At 43.5% G+C, this 27,955-nt stretch overlaps 1 long non-coding RNA gene across 1 annotated transcript; it reads left to right on the forward strand.

Moving 5' to 3' along the window:
- LOC100602160 lies at positions 1-26,701 on the forward strand. The gene is made up of 3 exons (XR_001113273.1): positions 1-28; positions 206-298; positions 25,840-26,701. It is a non-coding gene; the product is annotated as an uncharacterized LOC100602160 (long non-coding RNA).
- Positions 26,702-27,955: the final 1,254 nt, after the last annotated feature.

Raw genomic sequence — 27,955 nt, forward strand, 5'->3', positions numbered from 1 at the left:
GGGGCCGGGGCCTCTTGGGACCTATCAGGTGCACCCATTCACTGGGCTTCACTGTATGAGATGGGGTTCAGCTGGAGGCAGCAAGTGTGGGGGAAGAAAGGGCTGATTGAATTTGCTTTGGGACCAGCTCCAAGTCCTGCAAGGCTTGCAAATGTTAGGGGGTGATTTCCATATCACTCTAAAGTTGCTTGTCTTTCTCCCAAAGGGAAAGGCTGCTGCCAAAAGTGGAGGACTTAAAGCTGGAGGCCGCCCCAAAGACGGGGAAACGAAGAAAACGCCGTTTCTGGAGCTCCCTGAGGTGAGTGTGTGCGCGCGAGTGCACGTGTGCTAGTCTTTGGCTCCTTGTTAATTCCGTATAACAGATCACAGTGCCGGGGAGAAGCCAGGGCGTCTCTAGGCATTTGGCCAGCAGCAGGGGCACAGTGTGATGCCGGGAGGTGAATTCTTGGAAGAAAATGGAATGCTGTAAAGCGGGAATCTTGGGTGCTATGGGATGACAGGTGGGGCAGGGTGGCTACGAGTTTGGAGTGAGTGTCCATGAAACGAGCAGATGAAGAAATTCAGCAGGAGGAGCCTGGATGGGTCTATTCACAGTTGGCTCTGCTGAAATCCCTTTAGGAAGTCACTTGCTGGCTTCGTCCCACATACTTTCTAGGCTGTGGGTGGAGATCATGATCCTTTTGGAGCTCTCTGGTTCATAATTCTGTGGAGGAGTAAGATACCAAGATGAATCAGCTGCTGTCCCTGCCTGTGAAGAGCTCGCGGCTGAGCGAGGGAGACAGGTGCAAGGCTTGGAGAGACTGATATCTGCCATGTCTGACTTGGTGGGAGGAAGAGCACATGACTTCTGAGGTCCTTTCTCATTCTGAGGTTCTGGGTCTTTACAAAGCCACGTCAGTGAAGTCATTCATTTATTTCTTTGATTACGTAGCAGTTACTTGTTAAGTATCTTTAGTAAGCCAGGCCCTGGGGCTATACTGAGAAAAAAGACTGACATTCCTCTACAAATATGGAGTTGAGAGTTTTAACAGGTTTTGAGGAGGTGGTTACAAGAGCATTTGGTATAAGGAAGGATCAATATACATGACACCACACACAGGCGGCGCCTCCTAAGGGTACTCCGGGATGGCTTCTTAGAGCAAGTGACATTAATTCATTAATTCATACCTGTGAGGATTGGCTGGGGGAAATGGGACAAGAAGGTGTTTTCTCAGTGACATCTTCAGGGAGCAGAGAGCAGGGTGGCTGGAGAGGGAAAAGCTAGGGAGAAAGTGAAGATGGATTTAGACAGGAAGGGAAGCAGAAGCCAATTACATCTGGCTTTGCCCTGGATTATCTTTATCTTCAGAAAGGGGAAGTGATGAAAAGCTTTAAGGAGGAAACCATGCCTCCATCAGGTCAAAAGTCACTCTTCAGAGAGGTCTTTTCTGACTGCTTCCATTGAAATTGTGTTTCCCTGATTAAGCAATCTTGAAGTACACAGAGCTTTTCCTTCAGAGCACTTATCCAGCTTACAATAAAACTCTTTTTCATGGTTTTTTTTTTTTTTTAATGGCCGTCTCTCCCCAACGCTAATTCAAGGATCACTGCGGCTTTCCTGGCCAGTCTCTGGCCAGTGCTCCTCCCACTGGCTGACCCCTGTGGAGATGCAGTGATGATGGGTGAACACAAATTGGGTTGGTGGTGTTTAAGGATTCCTCTACCTGAGCTGGGAATAGCTCTTTCAGAAGACCAGGTGAGAGGGAAATGCAGGTTGAAACAGGTGGGAGGCGGCAGTGACAAATGGAAAGATGCGGCGAAAATGGAGAAGCCCTCAGGGGGTAGAGGCTGCAGGATGTTGCTGTAGGGTGGACGAGAGGAAAGGGAGAGGGATGATGCCTGGGGTTCTGGCTAGTGGATGAATCATGCTGCCGTTTATTGAGAGAAGAGCTCCCGAAGAGGAGCCTCTAAGTGATTGCGGGTGGAGAAGGTGAGTTCTGATGGGGGCCAGCTGCCCCCAAGGCCAGCTTCAGGGTCACATTTGGCTTCTTTCATCGTGCACGTCAGCAGTCTCCTCACAAGCTCTATAGCTGTCCCCACCCCCATCCTCTGTATGAGGCTACTTTTCCACCTGGCTCTCATGTGTTCGTTGAGTTTGTTGTCCATGACAAGAATCCGATGTGAGCGATTATCTTTTCTTCAACTCTTCAGATGGTCACTCAAGAAGTAGTGTGGGAAAGACCACAGGAGACTGATTCAGCCTCACGCACATTCCTTATTTCTGTGTAGGCTTCTGTTCTAATTCCTGCCCACTTAAACTAGGTTGATGGATGGGGTGGGGAAGTATGTGTTTTATCCAAACCTTTCTTGAAATCCTGTCCTGCCCACAAACCCCCTAAAAGGGATCCTTTTTTATTATATTTTCTCTTAGTCAAAGCAAGTTGAATTAGAAGTAGGCATCTGACCCAAGGCCAGCAAACCCATGGACTTAGCAGGAGATAATCAGATACTCTCAGAAATGTGAGCGGAGACACGGAGATGTGGTCAGTGTAGGATCTTAAGTTGAAAAGCCAAATAGACCAGGGGCTAGGGTGCTTTGAGGGCCCGTGAGAATATAAGACCCATGATGGAGAGATGAAATAAGGTGATCAATTTATAGAAAGTAGACATTCGAGACCAACTGGAGGAAGGGAGAGAGGAGACCACTTTCCAGTTCTTACAGGGTCCAGTTATATTTCTTTTCATAGGAGTGAAGGACCTTATTCTCTTTCTCCTCACGTGTCAACTGCGACCTTTAGAGAATGAGAATTTTACCACTTCTCCCTGTAGCAGCAAGCTCGGGACAAAGCTTCCACTTTTTGTCTTTACCTATTTATATTTTTTAATTTTAAGAGAATTGTGGAATGCTGCAGATGTACAGACAAATAAAGAGAATAATAGAGTGAACATCTGTATTCTCCTCAACTAGATTTACCAAATCTTAACATTTTCCCTTTCCCCATATTTCATTGAAGTTCCAAGTACTTCTCCTCAATCACATTCTCCTCTTTCGCTTTCTCAGAGGTACCACTGCTCAAAATTTGTTTCTTATTAAATATAATTTTCCGTGTTTAACATGCCCATTGACATTATAAAGTATTGTTTTTTCTTGCCATTCAACTTTATATAATTGGTTTTATTCGGTAAAAATTCCATAACTTTTTTTTCACTCAACATTATATATTTTAGATTTGTCCATGTTATTAACTGTAGGTTTAACGTTTTCTTTCTTTTTTTTTTTTTTTTGAGATGGAGTCTCACTCTGTTGCTCAGGCTGGAATGCAATGGTGCGATCTCGGCTCACTGCAACCTCCATCTCCCGGGTTCGAGCGATTTTCCTGCCTCAGCCTCCTGAGTGGCTGGGATTACAGGCACACACCACCAGGCCCAGCTAATTTTTTTTGTATTTTTAGCAGAGATGGGGTTTCACCATGTTGGCCAGGTTGGTCTCGAACTCCTGACCTCATGTGATCTGCCCACCTCGGCCTCCCAAAGTGCTGGGATTACAGACGTGAGCCACCGTGCCCGGCCGGTTTAGCCTTTTCATTTTTACTGCTGTAGAGTATTCTGTTGCACGAATATATCACAATTTATCCATTCTTCTGTGGATGATCTTTCGGATTGTTTTCTGAGTTTTTCAATTATAGAAAGTGTTACAGAAAATCTTCTCATGCATGCCTCCCAGGACACACACATGGGGCTTCCCTAGGGAAAGCACTTACAACTGCAGGTGCTAGATCTTAAGGCTGTGCACATCTTCAACATAGCTAGATTTGGCCAAATTCCTTTCCAAAGTGGTGGTTCTAATTTTGCCTAGCTGCACATTCCAATTGCTCCATATTCTCACCAACATTTGGTATCATCAGGCTTTTTAATCTTTGCCAAAGATGGATGTGAAATAGTAGATCACTGTTGCAAATTGCATTTCTATGATTAATAGTGGAGTTGGCCATATTCTCACACATTTCCCATTTTTGCTTTTTTTCTTATGAATTGCCTCTTGATTCCAGTTGCCAATTTTTCCATGTTTTTTGTTTCCTTTTGCTTCTTGAGTTGGGATTTTAATATATTCTGGATATAAATATTTTGTTAATTATATGTCTTGCATATGCCTTTTTCTTGTATGTGTTCTTCTTTTCAATTTGCGTACGATAACTTTTGGTGTTCATAGGGTTTCCATTTTAATGTGAAGGCCTCTTTATGGCTTGTGTTTTTTGTGTCTGATGCAATCCTTCCTTCCTTACCCTGAGGTAATCCAGTGTCTTGAATTTTTGTCTGAAGGATTTTAAAGATTTGCTTTTGCATTTAGCTTTAAAATCCATATGGAATATACTTTAGTATGGGGTGAGGAATATAATTTGTTTTTTATCCATGGGAGCACCTAGTTGTCACAGCACCATTTATTAATTTTCCCATACTTTACTGAGTGCCTTATATCATCTCTCTGTCGTATACCAATTTTCATTATATTTTAGGTTCTATCTGTCAGCGCTCCGTTTTGTTTTACCTGTTCTGCAGCAATGCCACACTATCTTGACTATTGCTTCATGAATGTCTTAATATTTGATTTAATAATTACTTTCACTTTGTACTTCTTCAAAAATTGTAGTCAATTTTTGTTATTTTGATTTTCTCTCTGTACTGTAGAATTAACTCATAATTCTTGAAGATCCATGTTTGCTTTTGATTGTATTATAAATTATATTTATAGATGAATCAATTTACAAAAACTTTAAAGATTAAGTTGAGAATTGACAATTTCATAATATTATCTTCCCACCTGTGAAAATGACATACCCCTTTCATTTGTGTTTTCTTTAATATGTTTCAGTAAAATTTTATTATTTTAAGCAGAAATGTAATATGTATCTTTTGTTATTATTCCTCTGCACCATTAACATTTTTGTACTCTTTCATTATCTTTAAGAATTATTAAATATTTTTAAAATATCCTTGCTGGTATACAGAAACCCAATTGATTTTTATAAATAGATTGTATCTGTGACAAACTTGCTGAACTTTCTTTTTTTTTTTTTTGAAGTAATTGGCTCTTTTATTGTTGCCTGCTTTTTATGATCAATTTACAAATTCAAAGGCTGCAAACTTTCCTTCATTCTGTAAGCTTTGAACTTTCTTATTGGTTCTGATTCTTTTCTATTCATTAATTTTTTTCTCAGGTTTAATTCTATTCTTTTTAAAATTTTTCTTTGAGTATTACCTTGTTTTTTTAATCATCTTCTTGATACTTAGGTATTTTTTTCAATCTTCATTTTCTAGTAGATGCATTTTAAAGCTATACATTTACCTCTGAATACAACTTTAGCTGTGTCTTACAAGATTTAATATATTGTGTTTTTAGTGTTCAATTCTTAATGTCTTATTAACAGTGGCTTACTATATTCAAAGGGTTATTAAACAATGGACTGAAATTGGCCAGGTGTGGTGGCTCACGCTTGTAATCCCAGCACTTTGGGAGGCCAAGGGGGGCGGATCATGAGGTCAGGAGATCGAGACCATCCTGGCTAACATGGTGAAACCCCATCTCTACTAAAAATAAAAAAATCAGCCAGGCATGGTGGCAGGTGCCTATAGTCCCAGCTACTCGGGAGGCTGAGGCAGGAGAATGGCATGAACCTGGGAGGTGGAGCTTGCAGTGAGCGGAGATTGTGCCACTGCACTCCAGCCTGGGTGAAGGAGCAAGACTCTGTCTCAAAAAAAAAAAAAAAAAGAATGGACTGAAATTTCTAACATATGTATCTTTAGACTGTCTTGGTTTATCTCTTTATTGCTAGTTTTCGTTTAATTACAATTTGGTAAAAATTTGGTTTATAAGATATTTATACTTTAAAATTTTCAGAAACGTTCTTTGTGCTAGTTCAAGTTCTATTTTTATGGAAGTTTCATGTATGTTCTTTGTTGGCACAATACTCTATATTTGTGTCTATTGGCTCAAACTTGCTTACTTTGTTGTTTGAATCTTCTGTAATGTCTTTTGAAAAAACAGCCTTATTTAGGCAGAGTTGATATGCAAAAACCTCCTGCACATGTTTAATCTATGCAGTTTGATGACTTTGAACTTATTATGCATACATGCATGATAGCATCACTGAATCAAGGTCGTAATATATCAGTTACTTCCCCAAATTTCCTTGTGTTCCTTTGGGTGCATGTGTGGGGGTTGCAGGAGTCAGAGCAGTTAACATTGTGGACTGGCTGTTAGGTGTCAGTTTGACCAGATGAAGAAATCCCTAGAGACCTGGTAAAGCCCTCCTTTGGGTGCGTCTTGTTTTAAAAGCTAAAAACAGGTAAATAAAAAAGCCAAAAAGCGAAAACATCTACTTTTTAAACAAATTTTTAAGTGTGCAATACCGTATTGTTAATTTTAAGTGCTATGCTGTACAGATTTCTAGAACTTACTTATCTTGCATATTTAATATTCCTTTCGATAACCAAAACTTTATAACTATTGAGTAACACCTTTTCATTTCCACCTCCCTCCAGCCCCTGGCAACACCGTTTTGTTCTCTGCTTCTATGTCTGACTATTTTCCAATATCTCATATAAATAAAATCATGCAGTATGTGTCCCTCTATGACTGGCTTAGTTTACGTAGCATAATTTCCTCATCCATGTTGTCACAAATTGTAGGATTTCCTTCAAGACTGAATAATATTTCTTTGTGTGTTTATACTTAATATCTTTATTAATTTAATTTACTTTATTTACTCATTTTGGAAACAAACATCCTAAAATCTCCAAGTATAATTGTAAAATTGTCATTTCCTATGTGAAATTTTGTTTAAAAAATATTTTGGGGCTAAATTATTGTTTGCATAAAACAACAGAATTGTTATAACATCTTGGTGAATTGTTTTGCTGATCACTATTCAGTGGCCCATTATGGTAGACTGTATCATTGTTAAAATATTTATTCCCTGTGCTAAGGGACGATTGTATTTCCCTTCTCCTTGACATAAGTGTTAGTTGTGTGACTTGGTTTGGGGAGTGACATCTGAGTAGAAGTGAGAAGCATTGCTTTCAAACAAAAGATTTAAGAACCAGAAATTGGTTCATAATATCTTCGTCTTTCTTCTTCTGTGAGACAGTATTTGTTTTAGACAGAGACGAATCTATCAGGTCGGGTCCAAGGGTCAACATACCGTAGAGCAGAGCCTCCCCACTCGGAGACGGATGCCCAACCTAACCGATCATGACGAATACTTCCAACTCATTCCTACTAATGCCTTTGCCTTAAGGTCACTTTTGTTTATCCGTATTATAGCAGCTCCAATTTTCTTTGAAGTAGTATTTGCCTGGTATATCCTTTTCAATCTTGTTCCCTTCAGTTTCCCTTCAATTTCTGTGTGTCTCCCGTAAACCACATTTAGCTATATTTTGTTAGTGTTTTTTATTCCATTCTGGGTTGCACTTTCCATTTAAATTTATTGTTTTTACTAATGTATTTCTTCTGTCTTATTTTGTGATTCCTGTTTATTATTCTTTTACTTTTGCCTTTCTCCTCCCATCATCTACAAATGGGTGTAGTGGGACAAATAGCCTTCAAAAAGATACATCCTCTTCCTGATCTTCTGAATCTGTGAATCTTGCTTTATTTGGCAAAAGAATGTGATTAAGGATCTTGAGAGGAGAAGATTGCCATGTATTATCTAGGTGGACCTTATATGCAGTAACGTGTATCTTTATGAGGAAGGCACACACAAGAGGAGGTGGCACTGTGACTGTGGAGCAGAGACTGGAATGATGTACACCCACGTCAAGGAACGCTGACAGCCACCGGAGGCCGGGAGAGATGAAGCACAGGTCTCCCTTAGAGCCTCTGGAGAAAGGGTAACACTGCCAACACCTTGATTTCGAACTTCTGGCCTCCAGAGATGTGAGAGAATAGGCTTCTGTTGTTTTAAGCTACACAGTTTGTGGTTATTTGTCAGAGCAGCCCCAGGAAATGAATACAACTAGCAATAATAGTGTTCTTATCCCACAGGGTTATCGTGAGGATTAAATGAGATAATGCAAGAAAGGGGTTATCAGTGCCTGGCCTGCATTAAGTGCTCAGTAGTTGTTAGCTATTATTCTATTTATTATTTTTCATTAGCTATTACTCTATTATTATTATAGTTGTTAGCTGTTGTTCTATTTATTATTATGAGTAAAAATAGGTTTTGGTCTAGCTCTGTAGAAGAGCCTGAAATGGTGATTTTTATGCAAGGTATTTACTGAGGGGGTAAAACCTATAAGATAATGAAGGAAGCAAGATAGGGAATATAGTAGGAAGGAATGATATTCGGCTTTCCCAATACCAAATCTGTGTTAGCCAGCGTTCTCCAGAGACAGATCCAATAGGATATGTGTGTATGTGTAGACAGATAGATAGATGAGAGAGAGAAAGAGACAGAGAGACAAATTGAGAGAGAGAGAGGGGGAGAAAGGAGAGTGGACTTATTAGGGGAATTGGCTCACATGATTATGGTGGCTGAGAAGGTCCGTGACAGGTCATCATCTGCGGGCTGGAGACTCTAGGTTGGCTCAGTCCAAATCTGAAGGCCTCAGAGCCAGGGCAGCTGATGGCGTAACTCAGTTCAAGGCCGAAAGCTCTAGGACCCTGGGGGGCCACTGGTGTCATAAGTTCTGGAGTCCAGAAAGCAGTGCATTTGGAGTTCTGACATCCAAGGCAGCGGAAGAAAAGTCTGTTCCAGCTCCCAGAGAGTGAGAGAGCAGTTCACCTTCTGTGGTTGTTCTCTCTGGGACCCCAGCTGACTGGATGGTACCTGCCAGCACTGACGGCAGAGGATCCCCCCAGTCCACCTAGACTCACACTCCAATCTCCTCTGGAAACACCTCAAGATGCACCCAAAGGAGGGCTTTACCAGGTCTCTAGGGATTCCTTCATCTGGTCAAAGTGACACCTAACATCCAGCCCACACGTCCACCCCTGGACAACCTGGCACCCACACACACCTCCTTAAACCTTTCTTAATTTCCGAGTAAGACAGTAGCAAGGCAATAGCGCCACCTAACATGGTGAAACCATTCTGCAAAGAACTGAAAATGCGCCACTCTTTCCTCAGAATTCGGCTTTCAGGATTTCAACATTTGGGATTTTAATCTTTTGGGATTGTGATTTTTGGGATTTTAGATTTGGGGTTGTTGCTGTTTTGGGATTTCAACATTTGAGACTATGGCATTTTGGATTGTGTCTTTTGGGATTATGATCGTCAGCACAAGACAGGGCAAGGGGAGAGCCTGGCGCTTAGCTGCTAGGCAAAAGCTGGAGTCCAGCCTCATCGTGACCTAATGGGGGTCTCTGAGCGCAGCCAGCGTTGTCCCACCTTCAGGCAACAGAGCCAAGCTTTTCCACTCTTGTATCGATTAGTCGTTGTGTGGGGGTAGTAGGGGATGGGGTGACAGACTGTGGGGTAACATGGCCCCTTGTCATTCCAGTGAGGCGGGTTATGGTCAGCACCGGCTGGCAGCCTTGCTGGTGAATGAATGGCACTAGACCTTGGAGTCCACCTTGCAGGCAGCCAGTTCTGGCCTAGTCAGCTTCATGGAGCTCATTAAGTCCCACCAGTAGCCCCTCCTTTCTATGTGCAGAGAGCCTGTCCCCTGCAAGGCCGTGTGTCCACAACTGTTTCATTGCCCTCCTTCTGTGCTGCTCTTCTTGAATTCCTTGTTTCTGTTAGTGGGCACCACTAGTCCCCCAGTGGTCCAGGCTGGAAGAATCAGAGTCACCTTAGCTTCCTTCTCTGACCTCGTCTGCCTGATCTAGTCCTGATCTGTGTGCAACCTTCCTCACCTGTCACCCCCTCTCCTTGATGCCAGACATGGCCTAGCCTCTCATTTCTGCTCTCCCATCCTGTTAGCAATAGGTCCTACCAGGTCCCCCTGCCCCCTTCTCCTCTTTTCAGTTTTCCCCTTCTCTTACCCCTCTTTCAATCTATCAGCAAAACCTTTCAGCTTTCTTTAAAGATATCCCCAAACTGGCCAGCGCCCCTGGCTTCTGGGCACTTTGCCTCTCAGAGGCTGGACAGCAGCAGTCGGCCTGCTCCTGCTCCCTAGGATTCATCTTAGCCTGACTGATCAGTAATTTCAGCGCTCTGCCTTACTTAGAAATCTCCAGGAACTTCTCAGTGCATTTACAATAAAATCCAAACTACTCTCCCTGGCCCTCGAAGTCCTAAGAGATCTGGCCCTGCCACCTTCTCTGGCATCACTCCCTCCACGGTCCTCTTGCTCACACCACTCTACCGCACTGAAGCCTTGCCTTTGCTCACCCGCCACTCCATGTCCGTGTCAGGATCCCTTCCTATGCCCTTGCCTGGAAGGCTCCCCCAGGTCTCTGCATGGCTTGCCTCCTCCTAGAGTACAGGTCTTCACTCTAATATGGCTTGCCCAGAGAAGCCTCCTCTGACCCTTCAACTTCAAACCATTCTCCCCTAATTTCTGTCACTCTATCTTGCTTGATATTGTTTCCTTTATGACACATCACTGTCTGAAATTATCTTTTTTATTAATTTTTTTGTTTATTGTTGTCTCTTCCCCTAGAGTAAAAATATCCTGAGGTTAGAGATTTCAGCTTGTATCCCCAGCAGCTTAAACTGTGCCTGGGTTTGACAGGATGGGTTTCTGGTAGATATTGAAGGAGCAAATGGATCGTGTTACTGAATTGACCTCCTGAGAGTGAAGCTTTGAGAGCGTCTGATCCGAAGAAAGGCTTTTCATTGTCCTTCAAGATCCTTCAAAATCCGGCCCAAACTTTCTTTATATTCTTATCTTGCATGACACTGTTTCCTGGCACGTTTGATCTATCGAAAGTGGGCTTTGTTTTCCACTTTCTCGCTGCTCTTTCTCATCTTGGGATTCTGTTCACGTCAGTTTCTCTAACCAGCAAGCCATTCCCCTCGTACCCTCAGTTCCTCTTAAAATACCGCACAGCCCGTCATCTCCTCTTCTGTAAGGTGGTTGCCTTTGCACATTCCCTTGCCTGGAGAAGCCCTTTTTTCACTCTGAATTTCCATGAGACTTTCACTCTTTCAGGCTGTAACTTGCAGCACTGTACCTTGTAATGTTAGAGTCATTCACTATATCCTCAGTATCTAGCACCTGCCGCATAGTAGGCACACAATACGTATTTGCTAAATGGATGAATATTATAGTTTTGTTATCTTTTTACACTGTAAATGTCATGGAAGGGTCTATTTTACTTATCTGTGTAGCCTCCCACAGCATCTAGCATGCTTGTTGAATGAGTGAATGAATGAAAGCTATTATTCCCAACCCCAGGTGTGGTCCAACTCAAATAATGAATAAATCTCCCAATTGTCTGGGCCATCTTTTGACATTCCTCCTCCCTTTGGGCACATTGTTTTGTTTACATCCCATGAATGCTGTGTTCAGAATAGCAATACTAACAACTGATGATTGTGGTATGCGGAATTCTAAGACCATCTGCCAAGATTCCCAGCCGTTGGCATAACCATGTTTTCCCCATTATTTAAAACATTAATCTAGGTACTTCTGTGCAAGGGATTTGCAGATATATTTAAGGTATTGAATCAGTTAACTTTAAGATAGGGAGATTATTCAGGTGGGCTGGACCTAACCACTTGAGCCCTATAAAATGAGAGAATTTTCTTTGCTCACACACACAAAAAGAAATCAGAGATTTGAAGCATTAAGGAATTGGATGCCCAAGTATTTCTCTGTTGCTAACTCTGAAGATGCAGGGGACCACGTGATAAGGGATGTGGGTGGCCTCTAGGCCCTGAGGGTGACCCCCACGTGACAGCTACTAAGGAAATGAGGACCACAGTCATACAACTGCAGAAAACTCAATTCTGCCACAATCACAGGAGCTCAGAAGCAGATTCTGCTCAGCCGCAGATGGGAACCATACCTGAGGCAATGCCTGAATTTCATCCCGGTCAGGTCCTGAGTGGAGAACCCAGCCACGCCATGCCCAGACTTCTGACCTACTAAAACTTAGTGATAATAAATCTATATTGCTTTAAGTTGCTAAGTATGGCACTTTTTGTGACACAACCGTAGGAAATTGATACAGTGCTGAGGATGAAGGCGTAGAGGAATAACCTTCAAGTACTGGAGGAAAGAAAGAGCAGCAGCAGTCCCCAAGTTTTGCATCTCTGTCTTATGTCTCTGATTCTTCAGCTCCAAGCTCCACGACAACTAACAACTACGGGTCTTGATTCTGTCCCTGGCCACTCAGGTACCCTCTAAGAAAGAGGATTGAGACATGATTAATGAATGAATGTCTTCTTTTTGTTCTTTTTGTCTGGCTTTTCCTTTTAGGCTTAGAATAGAGGCACATGCTCTTTTTCCACTGATTCCCCCTCTAATAAGCATACCGACCTGAAACAATTGACCTTAAAAAATAAAAATAAGTAACCAGCCCCCAGAGCCCTTGCAGGCAGCATTAGCATTCTTCAGTCTCCCTGGGTTGTGTCCTGGGAGTCTCGGAGAAATGAATCTTATTATTAGTCTGATGCCAGTGACTGCTCCTGACAGCTCCCTCCTCCCTCCCGCAGCTGCCACGCCAGCACAGGTGTCATGAAGCTGATGGCTCCTCTGGCGTGGGAGGGGGCGGGGGAAGGTGCATTGAGCCATCGGCTCCAAGCCCGGTGCAGGCTCTTGGGAAGCTTGACTCCTACTGGAGGCTTCCACATGTCAGAGGAGCCCCCAGATCTGTGTTCCCTGGACTTTCTCAGGCACATTTCCCTGGTAGAGTATAAGATAAGTCATTCAGAGGTCTTCGGCATCCCACCTGTTAGTCCTGAGATCTGTCCTCCACACAGAGGCATGCATAGAGTGTATGTGTATATTTTTTTAAATTATGAAGTGAACACATGTGTAAAAAGTAATCATGAAACAAACATTGTCAGCACCTCGGAAGGTCTCTCATTTTTCTCTTTCCAAACACAATCTCTTCCTCCTCACAGAGAGAGATAATCACTATCCTGAAGTTCGTGAAAATTACTTCCTTGCCTCTAAAAAAATACCTCTTTTTCATATCTGTGTATGCATCTCTAAGGGGGGGTAGTCTTACTATGCCTGTTTACAAACTTTATGGAAATGGAATGTGTGCCCTCTTTTGCATCTTGCTTCTCAGCATTATATTTTTGAGATCTGTCATGTTATATTTTAACTGTAGGTTGCTCATTTTCATTGCTAATATTCCATTTTCTGAATAGACCACAATTTATTTATTCTTATCATGATGGTCATTTAATTTAGGTTGTTTTTAGCATTTGACTATTTAAGCTGCAAATCCATGCACATTCTGGTACACGTGCACCTATTTACACAGGCAGTGGTTTAGCCAGGCCACGTGCGAGAGCATGGCAGTGGGTGGGTATGGTGTGTATGTATCTCCAATGTTATAGAGTATGTCAACCTGCTTTCCAAATTGAATTCAAATACATCCCCCCAAACAGCGGATTTAATTTTCTGATTCTCTACATTTTTGCCAGCCACAGGTATATTAGTTTTCTTTTGCTGTATAGCAAATTGCCACAAGCTTTATGGCTTTAAACAACTTAGATGTATCACCTTACTGCTTGCCTGGGCCACAGTCTGGGCACAATTTAAAGGCGTTCTTTCTTCAGGGTCTCCCCAGGCTACACTCAAGTTATCAGCCTGGGCTGGAGTCTCATCTGAGTCTCAGGATTCTCCTTCCCCTGGCTGTCGGCAGAATTCAATTCCTTGCAGCTGTAAGATGCATGGACACTGCATCAGCAAGGCCAAGAGGAGCATGCCTCTCGACGTTTTGCCACCTTCTAAAGGCCCCTTTGATTAGGTCAGGTGCACTCCGCATAAACTCCTTTTTGACTAACTAAAAGTTGATGGATTGTTAATCTAATCACAGGACTGCTATCCTATTCACAGGCTCTGCCCACAGTCAAGCGGAGGGGATTACACAGGACCTGTACATCATGGGGTGGGAATCTTAGAGACCTTCTCAGAATTTTGCCAGCCACACTTGGTTTTCTCAGACTGTTTAACTGTCAGCTACTAGATCATGTAAATTTTTGAATATCTGAAGGTAAGCAATTTTTCATGTTTATCGATGACTTGCATTTCTCGAGGTGTTTATTTCATATGCTTTGCAGATATTTCTCCAACCTGATTGAGCAATATTCTTCAGTAATAAAATAGTATCATAGATAACACTTATTGAGTGCTTATCCTTTGTTAGCCATTTACATGCATTACCTCTTTTAATATACTTAAAACACTCTGAGTAGATTCTATTGATTTCTCCATTTCATACATGAGGAAATTGAAGTTCCAAGGAGTTAGGCAACCTAACAAGGGCGTGTGGTAGGGATGTCACCGATTTGATCTTTGAACCAGCTCAGTCTGATTTCAGAGCCCATCGTCTTAAACTCTAAGGGAACCTAGCATGCTGATTCAAGGGAGAAGGGGATTTGCTCCCTGCCATGATAGGCAAATGGTCTCTTATTTCTTTTATGACAAAAATATTGCTCATATGAGTGAAAGCCTCACCCTTTAATATTTTCCAGGTTAAGCCCTGCCTCTTCCTCTTGTTCTGTGGCCTCTGAGCTAGCTGCTTCTCTCCCCTCCAGTCTAGCCAGCACACTGCTCTTACATGGGTCTTCTCCAGGCTTCAAGTGCACATGTCTGACCCTACCCAAATCTTATGGGACAAACTGGGACTCTGGCCTCTAAGTCCCTTCTCAGTCTGACCCCAGATTCCTTTCCCAGCCTCATTTCCCCAAACCCTCTTCCCTGGCCCTTGGAAATCACCAAGTATACACAGCCCCATGCTCAACCTTTACCCCTACTTGGGAGCTCTAGTCCCCTGCTGTCCTCCCCATCCCCCGCTATTCTACTCATCTCTCAAGGCCCACTTCAATTTATATCTTGTGAATCAGTCATCTCTTAACCTCTCTCTCCTACAGAGATCTTTCCCTCCATCTTATGAGTTCTCATAGCATTTATAGTTTTTGCCCTTTGACACCTGGTCAGATCTGTCTTGATAATACTACTTAATTTTTTACGTGTCTCAATAAAATCACTTGTTCATTGCTGATTGGTTATCTCCTGAGTGGTTTTCAGTCCTTATTTTAATTGAACTTTCCACAGCATCTTAACCTAGGAAATGAGGACTCATTCTGGAAATTTACTTCTCTGTTGGTTTCTAGGACATCATTTTCTCTTAATTTTCTTCCTACTTTGGACAGTCCTCTTTGTCCATATCCTAAATGGCTGTTCTTTGGGATTCTGTCTGTGGCCGTTTTCCTGGCTGCTTCTCTGTATCATAGCCCTGCTGCACCGCCATCCCATTGGACTCCCTCTCCCACTGGACTCCCTGAAGTCAAGCATGGTGTCCGGTCTTTATTGCATCCCTGGGGCCCAAGTCAGACAATTGCAGAGCAGGTACCTTGCTTTTTGCGGTTTGTGAGTTCCCACAGTCTCTCTGACATTGCATTGCATGTGGCAGGTGGTGCTCATGGATGGCTGAGGTGGGACTCATGGTGAACGGATGTGCACAGAGGTACATTTCCTTCAGGAGGACGTCCCTTTGGGAATTCCTCCCTTTTCCGTTTTTTGACTTGGGGTGTGTCTGTATGGGGAATGCTAGTTGTCTTCAAATAGTTAAACTTTTAGACAACTCTTTTGCCTTTAGTTCAATTCATGCCTTTTGAATTCCCTCAGATTTATTCTGGTTTATTGCTTGTAAGATAGCTAGTGCTCTGTCTCTGACCTAGCTCCCAAAACCAGACATGGAAGCGTAAATCAAATAACTGATACTTGGACACTGAGTTTCTGTCCTCAAAATGTTTCTACATCTCCTCATTTGGTCTTCATTAGAATACTGAAAGTATGAATTCATTTATTAAAAAGGCACTGCCCAGGGTGCTGGGGGAGCCATGGAGAACCATTCCCACATCACTGGCTTTAATGATTTTGGCAATGCACCTGCTGCCCTTATTCCCATTTGAAGCTGAGGACAGGAAGGCCCTGACAAATTATAAGTTTCCCATGGTTACTGTGTTGGTAAGTGAAGGATCAGGAACTTGAATCCAGACCTTCTTACCGCAAGTCCATATTTTATTGTATCAATTTTCATGGCTAAAAGACCTGCCAAACCCTGAAGATCAGTGGAAATGTGTTTTTCTTGCCATGAGTGGTTTGCAAGTTTTGTCATTTCCTGAAGGAGAAACAGAGGAGCAACAAGAATAATGGTTGAAGCAACACTTAGCTTTTTCTCTCAGGTTCTTTCACGTTGAATGGCCCAGGTTCCAGGAAGATTTATTTTTCCATTAATGATCCCAGAGCTCATCCAGGCCTGAGGGACTTGAAAACCCTGACCAGAACCCCTGGACCCCCCAATCTCTGACCACAGGCTGAGGGTAGGGAGATGTAAGCAGTTTCTCTCCCATACCCTGCACAGCTTGCACACTTACTGCCTTTCTCTGAGTCCTGGGGGCCTCGCTGCCTGGATCTTCACCCCCGACCCCGCTAACTTCCCTCAGAAGAAAGGAAAGGTTAACTGCGATCACACAGCCAGGTGGATGCCTGGATTCACTTTCCCTGGGGCTAATTATGGAGCTACATTAGATAAAAGTCAACATATGTTGTAAAAGGCACTGTGTATCATTGCTTGACAGTTTCTAACAATGTGCTCATGTAACAGCTGTCAAAGGCAGTGCTAGAAAATGAGTAATATGTTGATTTATGTATATCAGATCTGTCCTCACGCTCTGTGGTGGAGCGGACCAGGCAGGCTCAGCTCTGTGGGTGGAGACTCCAGGAGGGGCGGCCAAGGAAGGAAGGAAATTCCCTTAGCTTCAGAAGTGCCTGGAAGGGACAGCAGAAGCCTGAAGCAGCTGCCATTTGCTGAGGTCCTTTGCAGTAAAATTGCCTAGGGGGCATCTGTTCCCTTTTTACAATAGAGAGAAAAGTAAAATCCATCTCCTAAGGAGCGGGGGCTGCTAAGGTAACCTCCTGTGCTGTCCTTGGTCTCTGGGTGGGACGTAGGGTCACACTATGGAGGAACTGTCTGCCCCGTTTTACATGGCTTTTGGGAAAGGGGATTTCTCTTAAAGTAACTGTTTTGAATTTTCTTTATAGTTAGGGCATTTAAAACAATTAATTAATGTAATAGATGTTTAATTGACAAATTAAGATTGTATATATCCAAGGTGTATAACATAATGATTTGATATATGAATACCTGGTGTCGTGATTGCCACAACCAAGTCAATTAACACTTCCATCACAGCCTTGCTGATTTCCAGCGTCTGTTTATCTCGTGACTGAAGGTTTGTACCCTTTGACCAAAATCTTCCCATTTCCCTTTGCCCGCAGCTGCTGGGAACCACCGTTCTACTCTCTTCTTCTATGAGTTTGACTTTTTAAGATTCTGTGTGTGGCTGGGCATGGTGGCTTATGCCTGCAATCCTAGCACTTTGGGAGGCCGAAGCGGGTGGATCACCTGAGGTCAGGAGTTCAAAACCAGCCTGGCCAACATGGCGAAACCCCGTCTCTACTAAAAATACAAAAAAAAAAAAAAATTAGCAGGGCATGATGGTGGGCACCTGTAATCCCAGCTACTCAAGAGGCTGAGGCAGGAGAATCGCTTTAACCCGGGAGGCAGAGGTTGCAGTGAGTGGAGATTGTGACACTGCACTGCAGCCTGGGTGACAGAGCGAGACTCCGTCTCAAAAAACAAAACAAAACAAAACACCACAAGATTCTACGTGTAAATGAGATAATATAGTCTTTCTGTCTCTGGCTTATTTCACTTAGCATGATGTCATCTAAATTCACCCCCGTTATTGCAAACGACAGGATTTCCTTCTTTTTATGACCGAATGGTATTCAATTGTGCATAGATACCACATTTTCTTTATCCATTCATATGGCGATGGACACTTAGGTTGTTCCCATATTCTCTTGGCTGTTGTGAACAGTGCTGGAATGAGCATGGGAGGCCAGGTATCCCTTCAGCACACTGATTTCATTTCCTTTGGGTATAGACCCAGCGGTGGTGTTGCTGGATCCCATGGTAGTTCTATGTTTAATTTTTTGAGGACCCTCCGTGCAGTGTTCCATGATGGCTGTACCAGTTTACATTCCCACCAACCGTGTGCCACAGCTTTCTTTTCTTGACCTACTTGCCACTGCTGATCTTTCATCTTTTTGATAAGAGCTATTCTGACAAGTATGAGGTGATATATTTCATTGTGGGTTTTATTTTTTTTTGGACAGCATCTCACTTTGTCCCCCAGGCTGGAGTACAGTGGTGTGGTCTCAGCTCACTGCAACCTTACCTCCCCAGTTTCAGCAATTCTCATGTCTCAGCCTCCTGAGTAGCTGGGATTACAGGCACGCACCACCACACCCAGCTAATTTTTACAGTTTTAGTAGAGGTGAGGAGGTTTCACCATGCTGGCAGGCTCATCTCAATCTCCTGGCCTCCATCTGTCTTGTGTTGGGATTATAGGCATGAACCACCACACCCAAACTCACTGTGGCTTTTTAATGAGCAAACTCAATTTTTAAATTTGTTTTGTATTTTTTCCCCAAATTATGTTAAAAGAGGAAGTCAAACAAGTTTTCTCTTGCATTTAAAAAGCTGTCTCTGTTTTCTGTGTGGCCTTCTCTTGGGGCCATGCAAAGGGACCACTGGTCTCAGAGGATCTGATTATTACGTAGAAAGTTACTTTGGTGTTACTGTTGGAACCCCCGCTGTATTCCAAATTTATCATGGGCTCCTCTCTTTGTCCTCATTTTTTTTGCCTTTCCTACACCCCAAGCTCAGTTATAGCTTCCCCCTCTTTAAATGGTAAGAAGTGACTTAGTAAGAGCATTAGGCTTGAAGCACAAAGCCAGCCCCTGAATACTAATGGAAAATTCAAACTCTTAAATAATTACCACTAAACTTGCAGTTCTGGGGAGTCTTTCACTAATAAACCAAAACAAATAGTTCTGCTTACTTGTTGATGTTTCTTGGGACAAAAACAGAAACTCCCTGTGTACTTCCATAGCCTCCAGCACAGTGCCTCTGCGGGTGAGAAGGGGGCAGGATTGCAGACTGCACCTGGCTTTGTCTAAGGTGGGACTTGTGGTTGGTGAAGTAGCCTGGAGGGCCCTTACTGCAGGCCAGAGGGAAGAGCAAGCCTCCTTTCCCCTCTTGAGGCTTGTCTGTCCTCCGTCCTGTTGTGGCACCGATTGTGTTGGTGAGGATGTGCTCTGTTTCCTCTGTTTACACACTCTGCCACCACTGTGCTGGCCACATGCACCATGGGGGATGTCAGATGTCCCCCAGTGCCACCCCATACCCAGGCCCTGGATGGTACACCATGAGGCATGTCCGTATTAGGCAAATGCTCGTCTGAGTCTAGATCTGCTGACCTCCCAGGAGGCTTCCAGGTCATAACCAGGTATAGCCAGACTCCTACCACTGAATCGATTTCTAGCAATCTAGGTAGTGGAGAAAGCCACTTGCAGGTTCCCACTCTCATCACTAAGACGCTGTGGGGACAGCTGATTGCATAACCAGTCAATGAAAGCTTTATGGGCACTGCACATTCATTAGTGAAGATTCAAAAAGAAGATTCACAACACACCAAGGGTAATTAACGTAGCCAATTCAAAATTTCAATCTGCAAAAGCAGGTGTGCTGTGTCCAGAATAAGTGAGGAAGCGAACAGCAGTGAACTAGCTGCCGCGGGGGCCACATGAGCTTTCAGCCAGTGATCCGTATCTTTTCTTGGAGGTGCATCCTTTGGGACGGCCGCATCTCTATTAACCTGACTACCAACAACGAGTAGAGAACTTGATTTATAGGTGGTGTGAAGACCATCTTAGCTAAGCATGAAGAAATTTCAAGAGCGGCTGTGAAGAATTTATTGGAGCAGTCTTGTAAAAATGTATCTTTCTTTATTAGTGGTCAGAAAAACATTTTAGATAAAAGGGTTCTATTACTTTAAGACAGAAAGGTAGTGTGGAGTGGTGAGAAGAACACGGAACTCAGAAGCAAAGAGTTAAGGATATTTGTTTATTAGCTGTGTGATCCTGAGCAAGTTAACCCACATCTCAGAGGTTGGGCTTTTTCTCATCTGTAAAATGGAATAATCATAGCAGCCCAAGAAATTGTGGTAAAAATTAGATAATAAATATAAAAGTCCTCTTTCAACTTAGTATACATTTATATTTGCTGTATTTCCTCACTTGTAAGACATATCCCCCCCCATGTTTTAACATTTCTAAAATCAATATGTTTCTTATAATTGATATGTATATTCAATGTGGTTGTTCTTTCCTTTCCCGCTGGAAAGTTATTAAATTGATGGCATGTCTTGCAATCAATGACTTCTTAGAGACATGAAAATACGGTAGTTCAATAAAATGAAAATAGTTTTATCTGGCTCTGGAGGTCAGATTTATTATTCTTCATTTGGGTGTTTAGAGTCCTCTGTTCATGTGGCATAGCTCCCATTTATTAAGTGCATTTCATTATCTGCAACAAAATAGTAGCTAATGTAGATGCTTTTTTACAGAATTCCCATTTCCTCTTAATTATATTTGGTTTCGTAGTTGGAACAACAGTGGCTTGTCAACATTACTGATTGGTGAGTTAAGGGATGGCAATGGTGGGGAACTGTACGTGTAGCAGAGGTGCCTCAGGGATAAGGTCTTGCCATCATTACTGGTGGAGGCCAGGGACAGACTCTTAGCTTTGGGTGTACCATCAACCCCAGTCCAGCACTTGCTTCACAAACTCCTAGAGACTCCAAAGAAAAAGCCCTATAAAGTGGAAAGTTTTATTGTTATTAAAAGATAAGATTACTTAGACACCAAAATGCAGTTTTCTTTCTTCTAGATTGATTTTTATTAACTTGAATGAAGACTCTTCTTTATACCTGATTGTGCCGTTTTATTTTCAAATACACACACACTGTATTGACAATCTTATTCCCTCATTGAATTTTCTGCAGGTTTTTGTTGTCTTTTATGAGGCTATTCCAGTGAGGGAAAAAGTTAAATGGAATTTATCGCAATGTATTTACCTGGCTAGGTTGTAACTATTTCTAAAATAAATAAAACTTTTAAGACAGTAGAACTGAAAAAGTGCAGCTATCCATTGAAGGCTTCTCACCTCCCCTTGGGAGGAATAAAAATGCATCCCACTTACCACATAGCTTTTTCTAGGGCCCCTTTTGTTTTTCCCAAATAACCATTGTCTAAATAGAGTGGCTTGTATGAGATTGTACACCCTGTGGGTGGTCCTATAAATATTCATTAGTAAAATGTACATAAGGCACTGATCCATAGGTTTTTTTATTCAAAGATATCGTTTCAGTGGTAAAAGTTCAATTTTGATCTACTGGGTAGAGTCAATGCAGGCTGAAATCATGATCCTGAATTCCACCCCCTCCCATCCTTTCCGAACCTGAAAAAAATATTAACAACTTTGGCCCAAACTGAAGCCGGGAAGACACGAAAATGAAGCAACAAATGCTGTTAGACGCCAAGTTCGGAATTCATCTGCTCCTGTTGAAGGCCTCATGGTGTTTGCAATGCAAATCTCAGAGTCATGCCTTAATCATTACCGCAGGGAGACAATTAGGGTTAAAATATAGATTTCTAGATAACGAGAGCAAATAATAAAGAAATAAATACACAACACAAAAAGAGCTAATGTGCTCATTTATAGCAATACTTTCCTCAAGGAGGCCTGAAGGGGTTTCTAGCTGGAGGATGGGCTTCCCGGATGTGGAAGAGACTCCAGGTTTTATGAAGGAAAGATGAGGATGGCCTCCCAGGACCTCGAGTTCAAGTTGAGGGCCCCTAAAATCAAGGCAATTGAGTAGTTTTACATTTTGTATTTTATACTCTGGCGGTTAAAAACACAGGCTCTCAAATCAGACAGGCCCATGTTGAACTCTCAGCTCAGCCAATTAAAGCTCTATGACCTTGGGCAAATCGCTAACCTTCTTTAAGAACTAAGACTTCAAGTTTCCTCATCCAAAGGGCTATGATTCTCGTTGGTGTGTTCCAAGGACTAAATGAGAGGATATGTATAAAACACTTAATGAAACGATCAATCTTAGCTGTCATTATTATTAAAATTACTGGCCGTACCAATCACGAGTTTATGTTCTTCTGAGAGGCAACCTAGCAGAAGCCAGGCTTGCCGGCCATTCTTCCTTTAGCCTTCCTTCCTGTTCAGAACGTTATATGATAATTGGCGCTGCTCGTGACTGTGTGTCTCGTGGGAGGTGGACGGCGGCGTCTGGGAGAGCACGGTAAGCTCCCCTCTGGCCCTGCTGTGGTGACAACAGACTCCTTTGGGGGTCCTGCACCACCAGTGCCCTCAGAGAGCAGCATTTCCCAGGGGCTGCTGCACGCTCAGCGTCATCGCTGGACTAGAATAATTCAGGAGCACGAGCTCTGGCCCTGGCACAGCCCCAGCCCGACCTGTGGCGTTGCTTTTTCCACGCCTTCCTGCCCCCCCTGGGCTTCAGCTTTGCTCCCGGGTTGCAGGAGCTGTGCGGGGCCAGTGGCTGTCAACTCTGGCTGTGCGTTACAGTCACCACCTCAGCCCAACTAAGTCAGAATCTCTAGGGTGGGGTCTGGGGCTTCTCAAAAGCCTCCCAGGTAATTTTTTTTTAAATGTGCAGCTAGAACCGAGAGTCTCCAGGCTAGCTCAATGGTTCCCAAGCTGTGCTTGTCCGGAGCCAGGGCAGCTGATGCGGAGGGCTTGAAGGCCTCACTTCAGACAGGGCTGCTGCTCTGGGAGCGGATACCGGTTTTCTGCTCAAGATTTTATGAAAAGAAAGAGTTCTGCTGCTACAAACCAAATCGAAAGCTTTGAAAATTGTTGGACTCAATTGTGTCTGCTGCTATTTGGCATTAGTCTCGTGATCTGAAACCTGATTTATTCTGGAAATTACTATTTCTTTTCATTTGTCATCATGGGGTCTAATAAATCCCCTTCTATTTTAAGGGTTATCTTGAACGTACCCCTTAATAATAAGAATGTAATGAAGTTTTGTTTTAATCCTTATTAAAAGTATCAATATAATATGCTAACGTTTAAAAATAAAAAGTCATATCCTGCTCTATGAATATGTCAGTAATTTACATAGAGTGATTGAATAAAAATTTGGAATTTATAACAGATGTCCTGTTATTTTCAGATGCCAACTGGAAATAAGGTTGTATTTACATATAAGCTATATATCCATATTTAAGTGAATGAATATAAGTTGCTTATCTTGTACTTTCAGCATCTGTGCATCTATCCATGTGTATATTCATTCACTTTTTTCCTTCAAGAATTACTCCCTATTGGAGGTTAGCTACAAGACTTTGTGCTACGGGAGGGGTGTGTGTGTGTGTGTGTGTGAGATAAATGCTTATGTGTATGGATATATGCTTATAGATAAATACAGGAAAATATACACACTTATATCAAGCATGTGGCTATAGTTGTCAAAGATGCACATTTATTTCTAGATGCTATGGATTCAGTTTCCTGTTCGCTGAATAAAAATAGTTTTCACAACTATTTTGGAAAAAAGTTTACAACAAATTTTACTCTCTTCACTTGTGTAGTTCAAGATTCCTGAAATATATTCGGTTAGAAAAAAATAAAATCAGATGAAAGTACAGATATATTAGGGACATACCTGAAAGAGTTAATATAATTAGAATGAATAATCACAAAATATGAAATAAGGACCCAATGTTAATAAATGCAGATGCCAACTAATTCAGAAAAACGTGTGTGTAATGGGAAAGGAGAGAAAACCGTTGGGTTTCGGAGAAGCCCAGCTGTGTTTTTGGGTGAATTCAGATGCATCACTATTTTTCAAACCTGGGGATGTTTTTTCACTGATGCCAGGACCCACATCTCAGACATTAAATTGGACTATCGGGGCCTGGAATCTCAGCGTCAGTAATGAATACTCTGCCCAGGTGATTGTAATATGCAGTCACAGTGGAAAATGACTGAACCTTCAGTGATAACTGGAGTTGGGGCACATTCCACACGGGAGTTAGGCCTGTATGCACACTATTTTTGCAAGAAGCTGGCAAATTCTACAAGGAGTTTTGGTGTCATGGGAGGTTAGTTAGGTTATAATTGGCTCTAATTGGCTGTCCCCACAGCTGAAACATCGTCTGCCTAGAGCCGAGTGACACTCCAAAAGGGGAGAGATGTGCTCCGACCTTTGAAAACATCAAAGAAGTCACTTCCAGCACAGCTCTTATAGCCCAGTGCCCTGCAGCTCAGCAGGGCTAGGGCCGAGCCCAGCAAAACTGATACGAAACAGCTTTTGCAGAATAAGATTTTTATCTTTACCCCTGGAACAACAGCAGAGCAGGCAGACTCTCAGAAAAAGGCCGAGAGTGGGGAAGGAGGCAGAACCCTGACTTCTCAGCCAGCACCTGCTCGTTACCTGGGTTCACCACCACCCAGTATCTTTTGGGCTGCTAATTCCCCTTCCAATGGTGAAACAAAACTCTATGCATGGGTGTGTTAGCGTGAATGAGTAACCCTTAAAACATGTACATAATAAGTACTAGGCCATCCGTCTTCAGCAGTTAACATACTTATAAGACATCCAGGGCTTGATTTTACTCATGTCTGCAGTTTTATCTTTTATAGCTCCATGCACCAAACATATGGAACCATTTCCTTTCCCTTAAATAAGCCCTGTGTTCACATCTCTCTCTCATTATTATTATTATCATTATTATTTGGTCTCTATTCTTCTCTGTGCAGTCAGCTCAGTGTGGACAGGGACTCTCGTTAATTAATTAATTAATCTCATAGCTCTCAGCAATGCAGTGCATTACTCACAGTAGCAGGTGTTCAAATATTTGTTGAATAAGTGGGAAAAGCATCATATGGAAAAGCCATGAGATGTTGCCTTAATTTCCCAGTGGTCTGCCATCCAAGCCAGAACGAGAAGATTCGAAGCCCACGAAGTGCTTTTGTTCAGGTGATGACAGCCTCCTGTGGGAGCAAACACAAGAGTCATGACATGTAGAGCCCAGGGCAGCAGCGGTGCAGAGGAAGTTTCTCCTGCCTTTCCAGGGGTACACGTGGTAGGGAGCCAGCCTGGCATAGGTGGACAGAGCAGCACAGCCTGCTGTGAGACCCTGTGGGTGGGGAACGGGTCAGGGCTTGCCCAGGGCCGCTGGGGACCCTGAGTGGCCAGAGGTGAGCAGGCCCAGAAGGCCGGTGGTCGATGTCTGAAGGAAGGTGCCAAGGATTAAAAATGAGAACTATATATTTACATTAAATCAGAGTTATTGGAAGGAGCTAGGAGTGGACTAAAATAGGAAGAGGTATGGTAAAGAGGTAGACACAAATAAAGAAGATCCGCGACTGCCAGAAGCAGCCTAGGATGCTGGATGTCGCTGTCATAACCTCCATAGTGGGCGGGAGCACTGAATTCAAGGTTGGGTGGACTTCGTTCAGTCCCATCTCTGCCACCTATGAATTGTGGGCTCTTGGGTGGGACACTTTGCCCCTCTAAGCCTCTGAAAAACGGGGGTGTGATGCTTGCTGCAAGCACAGCTGAAACTGAGCAGCAAGGATCCCTGAAGTCAAAGGAGGCAGAAGCTTTGAGCTAGGGCAGGCTCTTTGGCAGGTGGTCAGGAGACATTACCTGCTGCCTGGCCACCTCTTGGACCTTCCCCTTCCATGTATGGCCTCCCCTCACATTTGCAAAAGGAGATCAGCAGCATCAACTGGTGGCAACGTGCTCCTTTTCTTTTTTTTTGTTTTACAACCAACAGGACAAGGGGAGCAGCTTCTGTTCTCAGAATCCCTGAGCTGCGCTCCTCTGGAGTGTCACCCCCAGGCTGGAGGAGATGGCTGTGTCAGTTTCCCATTGCTGCTCTAACAAAGTGTGCAGACTCTGCAACTCAGAACCAGAGACGTCCATTGCCCCACAGCTCCAGAGACTGGAAGTATGGGATCAAAGTGCTGGTTGGGCCCCCATCCCTCAGGCAACCCTAGAGAAGGATCTCTCCTGGCTTCCGGCGGTTCCTTGGGGTGTGTGGCATACCTGCCCCTTGCCCTCCCCCAACACCCCGACCCCTGTCTTCACAAGACCCTCTCCCTGTGAAGCCCTGTGTCCACATTTCCCCTTTTTATTCAGCAACCAGTCATATGGGATTACGGCATACCCCAATTACCTCATTTTAACTTGATGAACCTCTGCAAAGACCCTATCTCCAGTGAAGGTCACGTTTCTGGGTCCTGGGTGTTAGGGCTTCAACATGTCTTTTTGCAGGAAGACACAATTCAACCCATAACCACAGTCCATCCCTGAACTACATGCTGCAGAGGGAGATACCTGGTTGATTGGCTTAGGTCATCTGAGGGGGATGCATGTGGGGGAGTGGTTTGCAGGGCCCACACTCTCCTCGCAGGTACTGGGAGAGTAACAGGAGCCCAGCACCTGGCATAGAGAAGGCTCTCAGAGTCTGGACTAGAGTCTACATATTAGCTGTGTAACTTGGAGGAACGTACTTATTCTCCCTAAACTTCAGCTGCAAAATGGAGATGACACTACATGCCTGGAAGGGTGGCTGTACCAACCCAGCAAGACATCAGGCCTGGAGTAAGTGCTCAATAAATGTAATTGTCACTGGTTGCTGTTTTTACGATTACTACTACAATACCTTGCTCTGGCCATGGTTGAAGGAGCTACGCAGAGTCATTAGAAGAGACAAGAGTGCCACCAGAGGACCTGGAGAAGTGAGAGCGCTTGGCTTTGGAGACTTTGAAACTGAGGCCCTTAGAATGTTCAGGGGAGGATTTCCGGTAGTCAGCAAAGATACAGGCCTGAAGCTCTGGAGAACACTGGGGACCAATGGCTTTGTCACAAGGCGATTGCAGAACTATGCATGTAAACTGGCTGGCTTGGGACAGACTGAGAATAAGGTGAGGAGGAGGATGTGGACCACACTCTGGGGTGCACCTGCGCTTAGGCAGGGGGTGGCTGGGAAGGAACTCTATGGGGATCTAGAAGCCCTGACAGCAGTGTCTTATTTGAGGATACAAGATGTGAAAGAAAATGCTATAATTGAGTGGCATGAGCTCCAGAGGAGGGGGGGTTCGCTGGGCAAAGTCCCAGGTCCAGGTTACATGTCCTCTGCCATTGCTGAATGGCTTTTGAGGAACAGAGAGGAAGACTGAGCCTGGGGAAAGGGAGCCAGGTGGCAGAGTTGTGGGAAGCAAGGCTCAAGTTGAAAGCTGAGCATCGGGTGGGAGCCTGGTGTTCCGGGAAATGAAAAGGGCAGAGGTGGAAGAGCAAAGGCCGTCTTCTGGACTATAGTGGGTGATTTCAAGCTGGAGCCCAGCATGGAGTTCAGTCAGGGCAGGATTCAGAAACGAATGCCAGATCAGGAACCCTTTATTGGATATCAAAGCCCTGGAGAGCGGAGGAAGCTCCTGCAGCCTTCAGCAGGTGTTAGGGTATTGTGTCAAAGTTCTGCCCCAGCAGGCACCATTCAACTAGAAGGTAATCCAGGCTTTGGGGGCTGATGAAGCTGTGGTGGTTCTGGCTCACATGGATGCATTAACAGGCACAGAAAGCTAAAACTGTAGATGCACATTTGGGGCTGGGGGTGGAAATGACGACTCCTTAGGAGAAACATGCTATAGAAATTCTAGGCGTTTTTTCTCTAGTCTGGCCCAAGTTCAAGGCTCTGCAAATGTTATAAACCAAAAAGAATTTTTTTCCAACCTTGTCAAAATACTTTGAATGGATAAAATGAATGCATACTCTAATTATTTAGTGGTTTCTTCTTAATTTGTGGGTCTAAGCATCGTGCTTTTGTGATGCAGTCTGTGTTTACGGTGGGTTGACACATCCATTGTCTGCTCTACCATATAATCCCCTGG

The sequence above is a fragment of the Nomascus leucogenys genome, chromosome 15 (genome assembly GCF_006542625.1).
Source record: "Nomascus leucogenys isolate Asia chromosome 15, Asia_NLE_v1, whole genome shotgun sequence".
Lineage (NCBI taxonomy): Eukaryota > Metazoa > Chordata > Mammalia > Primates > Hylobatidae > Nomascus > Nomascus leucogenys.